Genomic DNA, 15,587 nt, shown 5'->3' on the forward strand with positions numbered 1-15,587 from the left:
TCCAAAGAGTAGTGCGTTAGAATTTCTGGGTGCAGGACTGGCTCAGCCTATGGATCAGGTGAGGCACTGGCTCAGGCGCTAGTGATAAAGGGCGCCAAAATCACTGTTCCCTCAAGGCCACCATGATCCAGCTGCTGTCCCGCTGTCTTTTCTCCCCTGCCTGGAGTCTGAAATTCCCACCTACCACCCAGTCTACCTTCAAACTCCTAGAGGGCACCAGCAGTGGCAACAATTCAAGTCTATTTTGAAAACTTTTTTTAAATTTGGCATTTAATTTGATGTCATTTTTAGATTGTCAGTAGACGTGAGAAGACTGCATTCAGGAGACCACAGCAAAAAGAGATTTTTTTTTTCTTTGATATTTAGATTAGGTCTTTCCTATTGACAATGGTGTTCTTTTCTTGTTTTAACTAATTTTATTGTGGTTTGAGAACCGCATTGATCTACGTGGGATCCCTACAGAGGCCTAGTAAGGCACTCAGACGTGATGGGGTGGGTCAGTAGAGTGGGCAGACTTGGTGGGCTGTAGCCCTTTTCTGCCGTCATCTTTCTATGTTTCTTTCTATGTTTCTATGTTGTAAATTGTGTGATAGCAAATTTTAATAAACAGAAACATGTTATTTGCGGCCAGCTGTGATGCAACATCCTGTTTTGGGAGCTGGCTGCAGGTAGTGTATGTGAATCACTTCTACTTCTGGCACTCTCTAAGGCCCAGATGCACTAAAGCCAGCAATCATCGCTAATCCTGTTTTTGACAGCTTTAGCAACGATCGCATTTGCAGACCCGATGCAGAAAATGGCTCACTGCCTGGTACCTAAAACCCTAAAGCGGCATCCTCTTGAACCACCATATCCACTCTAGAACCTCGTAAAGGTGTGGAAAGTAGACTACGTAGATGCTCTATAAATTTCCTAAAAATAAAAGGAAAGCAGATCAGAACACACCTTCTGAGTTCGCTTGCAGAAGAAAAACCGAAGAGAGAACTGTTCTCCACTACAGAAGTGAAGGAGTTCAGAGACCTGAGAGACATCCTTCTGCAGATTTGCGACTAATGTGAAGCAACAGCTATGGTACAGAAGCCAATGTCTTTGCAAAAGAAGACATTGTTGAGACCAGGGGAAAGTGTGCTGGAGAAGGAAGACAGGAGAGATGACAGATTTACCGGAGGGGGTAGAATTTACTGAGGTCACAGAGAAGGTGTAGTCAGGGTGGAGGGCATATAGATTAATTCTCCTGGAACAATGTTGGAAAAAATCTATTCTTTGACCTTAAATCTTACTTATCGGGGTGGTAAATCTCAGCTTTGGGAGAGGCCACCTTTTGCATTTCTGCACATCCACCCAGACATCCTCAGTAGGTTCAGAGAATCTTGATGGATCGGAAGAGAGGAGCTGAGGAGTTGGAATCATATTGTGAAGAGTGTAATTCAGGTCCGCAGAGTGGAATAATTATTCAGGAGAAGAGGAAAGGTGCTATAGTGAAAGAGTGGATACCTGTCTGCCTGAACAAGAGTACACACCGTGCCAGACAGACAGACAGGAAGGAGCCCAAAGCTTCAAGACAAACATATAGACACAGGTGGGGTTTCCAGTGATCTATACCAGTGTTCTTCAAGCTTTTGATATCTATGGACCAGCGGAAATAAAATAATTATTTTGTGGACCGGCAGTTGAAGAACACTGGGCTAAGTCGTGCCCATTTCTACCCAATCTCCGCCCCCAGACCCCGCCCCCATAATAATACTAATTTTAACACCATTTTTTCCATTCATTTTTCATACACACACACAACCACAAAATTAAAATACACAAAGCACACCGTATGCTTTTCAACATTCATTCCTACCAGAAAACAGATAACCAACCCCATGCAAAATGCAGGACCAAAAACTAAAAGTGCTCATATTTACAAACAAGCCGTAAGATGATATTTTGGTATTTTAGAATTCCCTTCCTGAGGAAGCACGGTTGTCGCAAAACTCGAGTCAGAGAGAAGACTTGTGTTTCTCGGCTTCAGGAGCTTTTTCATGGTGTTGCACTAACACTTTAAATCCACAGTGCTGCCTGTTTCGTGACTAGCCAACATCAATTACCACCAATAAGATAAGTGACTTTGTTATCCCCTCCAGGGATTCAAGACAAGGTTAGACAAGTTCCTGCTGAACCAGAACGTACGCCGATAAGGCTAGACTCCATTAGAGCACCGGTCTTTGACTTAAGGGCTGCCGCGTGAGCGGATTGCTGGGCATGACGGACCACTGGTCTGACCCAGCAACGGCAATTCTTATGTTCTGATTAATATTCTGGTTATGAATATTAGTTTGATTATGGTGGTATAGACACTATCAGTGCGATGATGGTCTGATGGCATCCTATGTTTGGTTCTGTACACGAACACTAATAGATTGTGGATCTGAGCACTATTTATGTAATGTTTATTTATATTTTTGAAACTGTGATGTAGGTCTATTTATTATATCATATGATAAAACATGACGAACAGAGTTCAGCAAACCAGATCACGGTAAACACTGTATTACAAAGCATGACTAGAAGAAAGGTAAGGGCTCCTTTTACCAAGATCTGCTAGGGTTTTTAGCGCACGGTAACCGAAAAGGAGGCGGTAGCGGCTAGTGTGCTCGGGAATGTAACACACGCTTTTGCGCGGGTTAAGGCCCTAGCGCACCTTTGTAAAAGGAGCCCTAAGGCAAGCATGCGTGGCGAAACGTGACGTGGAACGGCAAACATGGTATGAGAGATCGTAGCAGGGCCACCATAGCATGGCAAACAAAGTAAGGCAATTTTAATTTTTTTATTGAATTGAATTCTTATATACCGCTAATAACCGTGAGGTTTCTAAGCAGTTTACAAAAAATGATGCATTAAAGATACAATAAATAAAAACTAAATAAATAAGATAGGTACTTGGAAATTCCCTAACTGTCCCAAAGGCTCACAATCTAACTAAAGTACCTGAAGAAACAGTATGAAAAATAAAAAGACGGAGGTAGAGATAGAGATAGAAATGAAATATTCCAACAAGTAATGACGTATAGTTTTCTGATCCTCTGGAAGCTTCGAACTCTTAAAAGATATTTCGACTTTACCTCTTTTAGACTATTGTAATAATATTTATTTGGCATCCTATAAGAAAAACTTAAAACGTATTTGTTTAATACAGAATACGGCGGTGCGCCTGATTTTTGGCCTAAAGAAATATGACCACATCAGTCCTTTTTATCGGCAATTACATTGGTTACCTTTCGAGGCACGCATTCTTTTTAAATCAGGCTGTCTTTGCTTTAAAGCTCTTTTTGGTCTGGCTCCAGGATACCTATCCTCTCAATTCGACTTTTATAGATCATTAAAAAATACTCATAACAATTTTATGTTTATGTACCCTTCTGTTGAGGCTTGTCATTACAAGAGATTTTTAAATAAGACATTTGCCTTTCAATTAGGAAAAATGAATTCTTGGTTAAGCCCCCTGATCTTTCAAATGTATTCTTAGAATGTTTTTTAGAAAGATTTTAAAAAACACACTTGTTTGATAAGTTTGTTATATAACTTTGTTCTTAACCATATATTTTTATCATGTTTTTTCCTGAACTTATGTATATGTCACCGATTGTACAGTTCTTCTTTGTGAACCGCCCGGAACTTTTATGGATGGGCGGCATACAAGAATAAAGTTCTTATTATTATAGTAGGACAAGGATGGCGAACAGCGTGGCAGAGTGTGGTAGAACACTGGATGGTTAGCGCAGAACTTCCTGCTCTCCACCCCCAGACATGTCCCCTTAGCCCCCCAAAATAGAAGCTTTTTTAGCATGTGCGGAGCGCGTGAACATTGGTGCCTCTGAGCGCCCCACGTAAGCCCTTAGCATCCGCTAGTGCTTTCCTGAGCTCAGTGAAAGGAGCCCTTTGTGCGCTTTATTGAATTTGTTGTCATCCGCATAGAATTGTGGGATATGCGGACTAGAAATTTTTTTAAAATAAATGAATGCATCTATTATATAGTATTAATTTCTAATAAAGTTGAAGAATAGTCCGGTGATTAGAGCAGCTAGCTGAGTACGAAGGAAACCAGGGTTCAGTTCTCACTGCTGCTCCTTGGTCAAGACACTTAACCCTCCAAGGCCTCATCTGTAAAATTATATTTTAGGCTCTCTGGGGACAGAAATATGTTCTGTACCCGAGTGCAACTCACCTTGAGTTCAAATTGAAAATGCACAAGCTCAGTACAGTGAATGCTAAATGTTTCTTGTTGAATTAATAGCCGGGGCATTTGTTGAATTTTGTTTGAGTTTATTTTAAATGACTATAGCAAATACATTACTCCTATCAGTTGTTGAAGACAGAGAGAATGGTTATGGGAGCTGTCAGCACCCAAGGCAGAGCGAAGTAGCTGTAACCTATTAATCGTAATGACAATGTCTCAGTGAGAAGAGATTCAATGTCTATTTTTATGATCAGTGCTAGATCGGTGAAATTGAAAGCCAAGGTGATATTTGACCTTACTCGGGATGATCAGCTTCATATCTTTTGCATTACAGAAGCCTGATTGGCCACTGAAATGGAGGAGGAGTCTAATGGCTGGATCAGTAACCTGAAAACCAGGGGAACAGGGTTCAAATCTCAGTGCAGCTTCTTGTGATTATGGGAAGTCTCTACACCCCCCCCTTTTATGAAGTCGCGTTAGGCTTTTTTATCGCCAGCCGCGAAGGTAAAAGCTCCGATGCTCTTAGAATTCCTGAAAAAAGCCTAACATTACGGCATCTCAATGGCCACGAATTTGGTCTTGGAGGATGAAATGTACGGTGTCGGCATCTATGAGACAAACTTGGTTCTTTCTGTTACATAGAGCGTTGTGGACCCCTGTTAGGTTAGAAAAATTAGATAGTTCTTTGTCTAATAGATGTTGGCATTGCCATCTAAAAGTAGGAACTTTAGATCATTTATTGTTTCATTGCCCATGTATTATGAATTTTTGGAAATCAATTTGGGTCCAAATTAATAATTTATTAGATAACCCACTGGCATTATCCTATGATACTGTGATATTTGGTATGGAAATGAGAGCAAAAAGTCAGATTTCTGCTAACAACAATAAATTATTACTAATAATGACTGGGGTTGCCATTCAGCAAATTACATATAATTGGAAGGATTGGAGGAGATTAAATTACAACTTTTGGTGGAATTCTTTATGCCATATCTATAAAATGGAAAGATTTATTGCTTTACAACGGGGATATTTTAAGAAGTTTCAGGATGTGTGGAAACCATTGACAAAGTATTGTAAAGATTAATTTGAATTTGTTTCCCTTATATTTATCAACTTAAGGTATAGGGAGGGGAGGAAGTTTATTATTATATGTTTTATATGATAATGGAATATATGGGAGGGAGGGATGGGAAAGGGGAAGGGATAAGAATTTATGAAATGTATCAATGATTGTTTGTAAGTGATGTATTTATTGTTAATGTGAATGAATATATTTAACACTTAATGTATTTTTGAAAATGAATAAAGAATTAATAATAATAAAAAAAAGCCTAAAGTAGCTTCAGAAAAGGGGGGGGCAGGCCTTAATCCTTCAAAGCCTCAGATCACGAAGCCTCTGGGGAAAGAAAAATGCCAGCTGTACCTGAATGTATGCTTTGCTCATATCAGCCATGCTGTAGGGCCAAGGAACTGGAGTATTAGTAGCTGTAAATTAGAGGGTCTGTTATTGATGTGTTAAGGAAACATTAATGGAAAGGAGAGAAGAGAAGGAGAGAGATGTTACACCACGGGAAGAGGGAGGGAAGGAGAAAGAGATGCCAGATCATGAGTGAAGAGAGAGATTCCAGGCTATGCGAAAGAAACCAGCCCATAGGAGGGGGGGAAGGGGGGAGACAGAGAGAAGAGATGGTGCACAGCAATGGGTGTTGCAGAAAAGAGATAAGAAACACCAGGGGTGTTTTGAGGCGTATTTCATCTTGGGAGCGGAGGGACCTGTTATTGCCTTGTGTCTTTCAATCATAGTACTGCTTTTGATCTGGCTTGTCATACACTTTTCTTAGAGAGACTCTCATCCATTGGTATAACAGGGACTGTCTTTGCCTGGTTTTCTTCTTCTTTGCATGATCAGTCTTTTAAGGTAACTTGTACATCATCCATATCTGCCTCTTACCCACTTTCCTGTAGTGTTCTACTCGTGACCTTCAGCTTCACTTTGGGCACCAGATATTTTCCTGCTCTCTTCAAAATTTGACAAGTATTGAATGCTCTGTTTATGTGCCGTTGAGACTATTGACAAAGGCATAGATGCCAAAATACTGGCAGTGTCATGCCTTCGAGTCCTCGCAGTGCTACTATCAATAAAGTGAACTTTGAACTTTATACCTGTGGCCGAATTATTGACATCTCATCCTCATGACTCCTTTGTTGTGCCTTGATTGTCTCGTCGTTGAGGCCTCCTTGGAATCCCTTTTTGGTGTGTTCCACTAGGTTCCATTATATCATCCATTTTATTTAATTTATTTAAGTCCCTAGTTTTGCATATACAAGTTCATGACTTAAGCACCAATTACTGTGCTGACAATATTCTTCTGGTACATTACACAACCTTCAACTCTTGCAAACGTGTTTGGAAGATGTAGCTATCTGGTTTCACGATCATCATCTTCTACTGAATCCCATAAAAACCATCGTTTGTTGGACTACGGGTCAAAATCCTATATCACCCCCTCTCTCCTTCTGTTTGGTCTCTGTCTTGTCCACACAGTTGACTTTTTAAAATATTTGGGGATAATCTTTCTCATCAAATCACTTCTGTTCTAAAAGCTGAATTTTTTTAAGCTCGTCATATCCTTATCCTCGCATTTGCAGCCTCACATCTTGATTGCTGCTGGTATAACTAAAGTCCATTTAAAATTGTAATCCTTACAAAGCACTGCATCTCATCTATGATGTCATGCTAAAAGACAAGGTCATATTTCTCCAAGAGCAGAAAAGCAGCAATCACCATTCTTTCTTCAAGAGAAGATGTCTTGCGGGAACTGTTCAAAGTGATGTAGCGCTGTCTAGCGGGAACAGCGCAGAGCACATAGTAGGGCGTGACAGAGACCTTTTTAGGACTGGATATAAGAATTTTACGCCAATCTGTTCCACATCATAAGGTTCTCTTTTGAGTCACATAGACCTCATCGGACCCCTGAGGAAGGAGTGTTGGGTCCTCTCTTCTCATTTATGAGAACCATCAGTTGGATTATCACTATTTGTTTATTCCAATAAAGTTTCTGAACTTTGAACATCAACTCTGCAGCTCTCCTTTTTTGCTTTGGTACATTGGCTACCTGTCGCATTCAGGACCAAATTTAGAATGGGATTTTTTTATTTTATTTGATGGGGAAAGTATCTACTGAAAAAGCAGGTAGAAATCTCTTCCCTAGGCGTCTGATCTTTGTTCCTGTATACTATTTCTACCCTAATAAAAAGTCCCTAAGTGGTTTCCACAACCAGTGACAATACATAAAAAGAAAAAAAAAATTACTCTTATTGTATTATCAGTAGTCTCATATATGTACTATTTACCTAATAGAGCTAAGGCTCAAAATCCAAACCAGCGGAATTTAATCTGCAGATAGTTTGGAATTAATGAATTTCCTGGAGAGATCTGATAGTGAGATACCGGTTACTGCTACACTGCTGGTACAATTTGCCATTGATTCAGACAGGGAATGGATGCTTAAGCTTTTTTTCAAATATAAAGATGTTTCATTTATGAGAATGTATCCAGACGTGTCACGTTCAACTCAGAGGAGAAGAAAACAGTTTCGTATTTTGAGGCCCCAGGTTCTGCATTTGGGGGCAACGTTTGTTTGGAGATACCCCTGCAAATGTCTTACGCACTATTAAGGGAGTAGATATGTATTTTTTGAACCTCAGCAAATTGTAGATATTATGTGAGATATGCTACTTGTTTATTAGCTCAATGAAGTTAAGTTCACAGCTTTATTTTCTTTCTTTTGAATAATTACCAGTGAAATATTTCAGTTAAATTTGCAGTTCTAGCCATATTGTGGACTAATTATATAATCCGGCACAGTTGTTGTTTCTTGGAAAATTGTGATTTGCTTTTTGGGAATGATTGTCAAACTGGCATCGTATTATTTCTTTCTTTTTGATGATGTGTTTTGTCCAAAAGTTAGAATGCATAAATAAAAAATTAAAATAAAATAAAATACAAAGACCCCCTTTTACAAAGCCAAAGTAACGAGTCATAGCATAAATTGCGATGCAGCCCATAGGAACTGAATGGGCTATGCCACATTTACCCCACAGGTAGTCTTCAGTTTTCAATGAAATAAGCTATAAGAATCAGGGAAAGGATCTGCATACTTTGAAAACTGGTGCAAGGTCTGCAAGTACTCCATGCAACCGTGGACTTTGCAACTACCTACATAATTTTGAAAATTGCTCCTAAATCAATATACAACACACACAAATACAGGCTAAGAACTGATGATACCCGTAAAACTGAATCAGTGATCTTAAAAGTTTATGCACCAAATGGTTTGTTTGGTTTTTTTTTAATAAACACACGGGTTTCAAAATTTTTCATCAGCAAAATATAATGATCTTTGGTACCAATTTCCAAATTTGATTAATATTAATATTTTTATTAAATATATATATTATATTTATTAATTTTTTTTAGTATTAATCACATTAAAAGAACAGTAATAAAGAACCAAAGCTTACAAAAGGATAATAAACAAGATCAATAAAAACAAATTATCCCAACTCTCCCCCCTCCCCCATCCCATAGTAATATTTATATACTGTCTTCACCTAATGGAACAAATGAGCAGCCCATGTTCAAAAACCTTTTAAAATAAAAAGCAATTGATAAAATATTACCTAAGATATTGAACATATAACCAAATCTTTAACATTTTATGAAGGTCAAATATGTAGTACATAAGAACATAAGAAATGCCTCCGCTGGGTCAGACCTAAGGTCCATCGCGCCCAGCAGTCCGCTCACGCGGCGGCCCACCAGGTCCAGGACCTGTGCAGTAATTCTCTATCTATACCCTTCTATCCCCTTTTCCAGCAGGAAATTGTCCAATCCTTTCTTAAACCCCAGTACCGTACGCTGCCCTTTAGCGTCCTCTGAAAGCGCATTCCAGGTGTCCACCACACGTTGGGTAAAGAAGAACTTCCTAGCATTTGTTTTGAATCTGTCTCCTTTCAACTTCTCCGAATGCCCTCTTGTTTTTTTATTTTCTGAAAATTTGAAGAATCTGTCCTTCTCTACTCTCTCTATGCCCTTCATGATCTTATAAGTCTCTATCATATCCCCTCTAAGTCTTCTCTTCTCCAGGGAAAAGAGACCCAGTTTCTCCAATCTCTCAGCGTATGAAAGGCTTTCTAGTCTAACGTTAAAAGGTAGAATGTTCCATTTCTGAGAAGTAATTGCATTAAAAGTCTTTTACATACTGAGGGGAGACTAGTCAAAGAAGGAGACATAATTTCACATTTGTTAATATGAACAAGAAGGTTGCTTATTAAAGAAGGGTGAATCGTCCCAAATGGGGCCAAGTATAGAGGGCAGTTACCATACAAAAGTTTGAATAGAGAACAAAGCGTTTTAAAATCTGTTCTAGCAGCCACAGAATTCTCTCAATAAAGGACTATATAGAAATAGAATAAAACATAAATGAAATAAAACGGCACCTTTTGATTGTGCCAACCATGCTATACGTGAAACATAAAAGCATTGGAATACCTTAAAAAGTGGACTAACACGGCTACCACATCATTTTACTCAATAAGGGAATAACCCTATAGCTTTTGATTTTATATAAAATGATCCTAGCTGCTATTGTGTAGTCATTGTATACGTGAGATAATTAACCAGTGCAGAGAGAACTTTAGTCAGACAGATGGTGAATAAGTTGGATGCAGATTCTCGTAGTTAAAAGACTGATCATGTTAATGTCAAACTGGCATTGTATTATTTCTTTCTTTTTGATTATGGGCTCCTTTTACGAAGCTGCGTTAGGGCATTAACGTGCGGAATTGCACGCGCCACATGGCCCCGCGTGCTAGACGCTAACGCCAGCAGATGGTGCTACGTACTTCTTACACACCCGAGTCAAATCCAAATGAATAAATAATAGACCGACTCCATCCGAGCCCTAATTTCTTCTCGGGAGCTATACAACCCAGCAGCTTTCGGAAGCGAGATCATTTTAGAGCGCAATGGGCAAAACGTTGTGCGGCCACTCCGAATTCCGGCTCTTTACTACTTGGCTGCAATGGCTCTGCCCCGTCTCCTTACCCTAGGGCACATTTTGGGCATGTCCCAGGCTTTCAGAGACAGACCGCTCTGAAAGTTGGCCTTATTTAGACGTCGCCATCACATGTCCTGTTTTCAGTTCTGTTCGAGCCAAAGGGTCTGTTGCATTTTGGATGCCCAGAACTCAGTGCCCCAGAGAGGGAATCAGTTTAGAGAATCCTGGCACAGAAATCCTAGGGGAACGCTTGCTTTAGAATAAAGACCACATTCAACAGTCCCTAGGCCAACTAACTCCGAACTTTCTTCTAAACTAGTAAAACAAATTTTCCACTTATTTTGTCTTATGTGTGTGCCTGTATGTGAGATCCTATCGTTTTTTGGAGTCAGACACAGCCTGTCAGCTGCAAGGGGTTGGGGGGGAGGGGGGAGGAAATCAAACTCCCATCAAATCTTTGTACACAGCAGAAGAGAGCAAAGCAATCTGCCACATGTCCCTGTGTTTACATCACTGGGTGACATCCAAACCAGGCAGCATTAACACACAGCGGCGTGCCTAGGGACAATGCCCAAGGGCAACAGAACCAACACACTTCAGACCACTTATCATTCAGTTTAAGGAGGAATAAAGTCCTTACCTGTATGGGTGGTTAGTGCCAATGAATAATGTGTGGGGATGCCTCAGCCCCCCCGGGCTCTTTTCTCCCACAGCAGCTTGAAGCCTCTGGTTTAGCTCTGTCCTAATGGCCAGACAGCTGCTGCCCATGTCAGAGGGTCTTCAAGTGAAACCTGATGAGATTCTTCAGGTACGTGGCTGAGTCCACGCCTGCGCACTGCCACTTTACCCTCCAGGCTCTATCGGATTTCTGTTCTTGGCTAGGAGCAAACTTTGCAGCCTACCACAAGAGGGAGTATGACGAAGGGAGCAGGGAAAAGTGCAGAGGGAAGCAGCAGCTGCTGTCAGAGGAGGAGAGAGTGCAGAGGAAGGAAGAGCAGCTGTCACAGGAGGAGAGAGTGCAGAGGGAAGCAGGAGTTGCTGTCACAGGAGGAGAGAATGCAGAGGAAGGAAGAGCAGCAGTCACAGGAGGAGAGAGTGCAGAGGGAAGCAGGAGCTGCTGTCACAGGAGGAGAGAGTGCAGAGGAAGGAAGAGCAGCTGTCACAGGAGGAGAGAGTGCAGAGGGAAGCAGGAGCTGCTGTCAGAGGAGGAGAGAGTGCAGAGGGAAGGAAGAGCTGCTGTCAGAGGAGGAGAGAGTGCAGAGGAAAGAGCTGCTGTTACAGGAGGAGAGAGTGCAGAGGGAAGCAGGAGCTGTTGTCAGAGGAGGAGAGAGTGCAGAGGGAAGCAGGAGCTGCTGTCTCAGGAGGACAAAGTGCAGAGGAAGGAAGAGCAGCTGTCACAGGAGGAGAGAGTGCAGAGGGAAGAGCTGCTGTCACAGGAGGAGAGAGTGCAGAGGCAAGGAAGAGCTGCTGTCACAGGAGGAGAGAGTGCAGAGGGAAGCAGGAGCTGCTTTCACAGGAGGAGAGAGTGCAGAGGGAAAATCTGCTGTCACAGGAGGAAAGAGTGCAGAGAGAAGAGCTGCTGTCACAGGAGGAAAGAGTGCAGAGGGAAGAGCTGCTGTTACAGGAGGAGAGAGTGCAGAGGGAAGCAGGAGCTGCTGAAAGAGGAGGAGAGAGTGCAAAAGGAAGGAAGAGCTGCTGTCACAGGAGGAGAGAGTGCAAAGAAAAGGAAGAGCTGCTGTCACAGGAGGAGAGAGTGCAGAGGGAAGCAGGAGTTCCTGTCACTCTGCTGGTTGTCACGGTCCCAGCCAGTCCTTCCACCGGACGCTCCTTAGATCTTTTGCCAATGCTCCCAGTGTTTACCAGACTGCTTCCTAGGGATCCACTGACTGCTGATCCATGTACTGGTCACTCCTCTGGTCCCCAACAGCCCTATCGCCGATCATCCATGTGCTTCCCAAATCAGCCTTGGACTTTCTTCCAGTTGCTTGTGGGCCACCACTAGTTCCCTACTCCCTTGCCTCTTGGGTCCCCATTGGTCCTGACTGTTCTTCACCAGTCCTCCCACCAGTTATCAAGTCTTTGCTACTTCCTTGACTCCAGGCTCTATTGGACCCTCCAGCTACTTATGTGAGCAGGCCTCTCTGCTCTACTGCACCAGTCCCCCCTGTCAAGACTGGTCAACCTGGCCACTCTACTGCACCAGTCCCCCTACCTGTGCTGATCAGCAGTGGTCTTAAGGGCTCTGACCACTCTATTCAGCTGCACCAGGCCCACTAATTGCACTAGTCAGCAATAGCCTTAAGGGCTTACTAAAAGTTAGGCCAGCATTCCTCCTCCCAAGGTTTGCCCAGCTCCCAAACGAGCTCTTCCTTTTCCTACCTCTCAGCCTGGGAACTTTTCAGCACCACAATCCACTCAAGGTGAGTGAACAGCTCCCAGCAGCCTTTGCCAAATCTTATGCAAATAAGCTCAACTGTTTAGGCTCTTTCAATGAGATCCACTGCTCAGGCTCCCTCTACTGGCTGGCCAGTGACAGGGAACTTCACTCTGTCACAGATGGGTAACAAGACTAAGAATGCTATAATGCCTCTGTATTGCTCCATGGTGTGATCTCACCTTGAGTATTGCATTCAATTCTGGTTGCCTTATCTCAAGAAACATATAATGGAACCAGAAAAGATTCAAAGAAGAGCAACCAAGATGATAAAGGGGATGGAACTCCTCTCGTATGAGGAAAGACTAAAAAGGTTAGGGCTCTTCAGCTTGGAAAAGAGATGGCTGAGGAGAGATATGATTGAAGTCTACAAAACCTTGAGTGGTGTAGAATGGGTACAAATGGATCAATTTTTTATTGTCAAAAATTACAAAGAGTAGGGGACACTCGATGAAGTTACAGGGAAATACTTTTAAAACCAATAGAAGGAAATATTTTTTTCACTCAGAGAATAGTTAGATGTCCACAAACCCAGCAAGAAAAAAGTCCATTTTCAAAGCTGCCAATTGTCTAACTTTTATTTTTGAAAATGAGCTAGGGATAAGTTTTGGTCTTTAGGCTGTCTACCTTTTTTGCCCATTTTCAACAATAAAAACGTCCACGCAAAAAAAGTACAAAAGCAGGTTTTGTAGACGTACTCACCAACTACCTTGTCTGATCATGGTAGTAGGAATCCACATCAGCTGAGCCAGTTTCGGTGATTCCTGATGGCTCAGCTGATGGGGATTCTCACAGCTAGGATTAGCTTAGCCGCTGAGCCCTACACCCCTCCCCCGACATCCCCTACATCTTCCTGACATCCTGAACCTCCCCTGACTTGAGCTGACATCTCTGCCTGCCCCAACATTCCTGGGCCCCCCTCCCACATCCCCAGAACTCCCAGTACCTTCAGAAGATCAAATGCAGGAGGGAAGCGCACTCACTCCTGCCTACAGGGCCCGCCTGCTGCAAATGAAAGGGCTTCCCCCTCTCAATGCATCATGGGTTCAGTGATAGTGGTTAGCACCTATGCTTCTGCTAACTTGGAAGTAATGCTTTGCCAACTTGATTCTCTAGGTATAACGTTGGAATACTGTCCACCTAGGAAATTGTTCCTACAGAAATTCCTGTGACCCCTTATGCTTCCTTCTGCTGCATTAAACTATTAAAACTAAAATTTACTTCCTATTTAATTGAAGGATGCTTCTTAAATGTTACAGCTTAGGAGCATATGCAATATCTGGACCTGGAAGGCAGACCCTTTCCCTCGCTTCAGGACTCAGGGGCAAGGCCCTGTCCAAAATGCCTTAGATTGCTTAGGTGATAGCAATTCTGACCACACAGTAAGGAGAAAAACAAGGGGCATGGTTAGTGTGACCATATGGCTCCAGAAAAAAGGGGACGGATTGAGACATCCGGATTTTACTTCCATTGAAAGCAACCAAGATGTCTCAATCTGTTTTCCTTACTTCCATTGCTTTCAATGGAAGTAAAAACCGGATGTCTCAATCTGTCCCCTTTTTTCTGGAGCCATATGGTCAAACTAGGCATGGTTCTTGTCTCCATGAGAAGCCCAAACTCTAGTGAAAATAATATCTTGCAAGACATAGCATCCTAGGAGTTAAATCAAAGCAGATGTAAACCTCAACCCCTAGCAAACCACAGCAATGGGAAGTAGACACCTGCTAGCCCAAGCCGGGAGGATTCCTTCCATGTATAGAACACTATCCAGAGCACGGTAATCCAGAAACATTCCTTTTCATTTTCACATACTTAAACAAATGAAACCCAGCAGGTGATTTGCTGCAAAGGTTAATAGGGGAGAGTCTACTTATAGCAGTCCAAAGAGCGGGGGAGGGGGTTATTGCTTCATGACAATACAGCACCTGTACCATTCAGATGCATGCATCACATATAATATATATCCACGTGAAACACAATAGCCGGGCATTCAAGCATTATATCGGGTTTCAAGCTTTGTGATGGGGACAGTGGTTGGGCCAAGATCTAAATGTGGCCCATTTCCTGTGTCCCAGACAGCTACGGATACAGCCGTTTCTATTTTCAAGACCCCCTGGATCTGTGTGCACTCGTTCTGGGCTTATTCTGAAATGGCAAGAATGCAGTTGAAATTTTGAGAAACCCCTTTCTTCCTCTCCTCTCCTTGCTTTCTATGGAAGGGCGTGCTCGATTTTCTGGATCTGCAGCGCAGTGAGATCTCTGTGTTCTGATCCAGCCAGTACCCGAAGTCACTGTAAATTTGCATGATGTCGTTCTTCTGGACTCTCAGCAGGCTGTAATCTGGGCCAACAGATTACTGCTATGAGATGACCGCATGAGGTGATATGCGCAAGAAAATTTGCTGCAGCCATGTAGCTGAAAAATGTTTTTAGCAATTTTGCTAACACTTGAAGCTCTCTAGAGTCCTCACCCTCAAAACCAGCTCCTCCTGTCTCCACAGCCTTCACAGACAGTGGCGTACCTAGGGTATGTGGCACCCGGGGCCCATCATTTTTTGACACCCCCCCCCCCATGTAAAAATTTTTTTTTTTTTTTTGCAATAACCATGAAATGGAATAAATGGTCAGAATAGAAACAGGCAGTGAAAATTTTCTTTTATTGAACCTCATATATGTAACCATTATTCCAAACATAACATAACATAAATTATGTCTAAATTGTCATGACATTAGAAGTACATATGGAGTAGTTGCAGGTGATGCTTGGGACAGTTCTGATTGTGTTAGTTCGGTTTTATGTGTTTTTTGAATAGAAGGGTTTTTATTTCTTTTTGAAGGTTTTGCAGTCTGTGGTTGATATCAAT

The 15,587-nt window shown here is 42.1% G+C and overlaps 1 protein-coding gene across 2 annotated transcripts in view; it reads right to left on the minus strand.

The window, feature by feature from the left end:
* SCN4A (sodium voltage-gated channel alpha subunit 4) overlaps positions 1-11,338 on the minus strand; it is a 129,091-nt gene extending 117,753 nt beyond the window's left edge. For both annotated transcript variants that reach the window (XM_033918603.1, XM_033918601.1), the window contains exon 1: positions 10,931-11,338. The gene's annotated coding sequence lies outside the window, so the exon portion shown is untranslated. The remainder of the gene's footprint in view (positions 1-10,930) is intronic.
* Positions 11,339-15,587: the final 4,249 nt, after the last annotated feature.

Source organism: Geotrypetes seraphini, chromosome 13 (genome assembly GCF_902459505.1).
Source record: "Geotrypetes seraphini chromosome 13, aGeoSer1.1, whole genome shotgun sequence".
Taxonomy (NCBI): domain Eukaryota; kingdom Metazoa; phylum Chordata; class Amphibia; order Gymnophiona; family Dermophiidae; genus Geotrypetes; species Geotrypetes seraphini.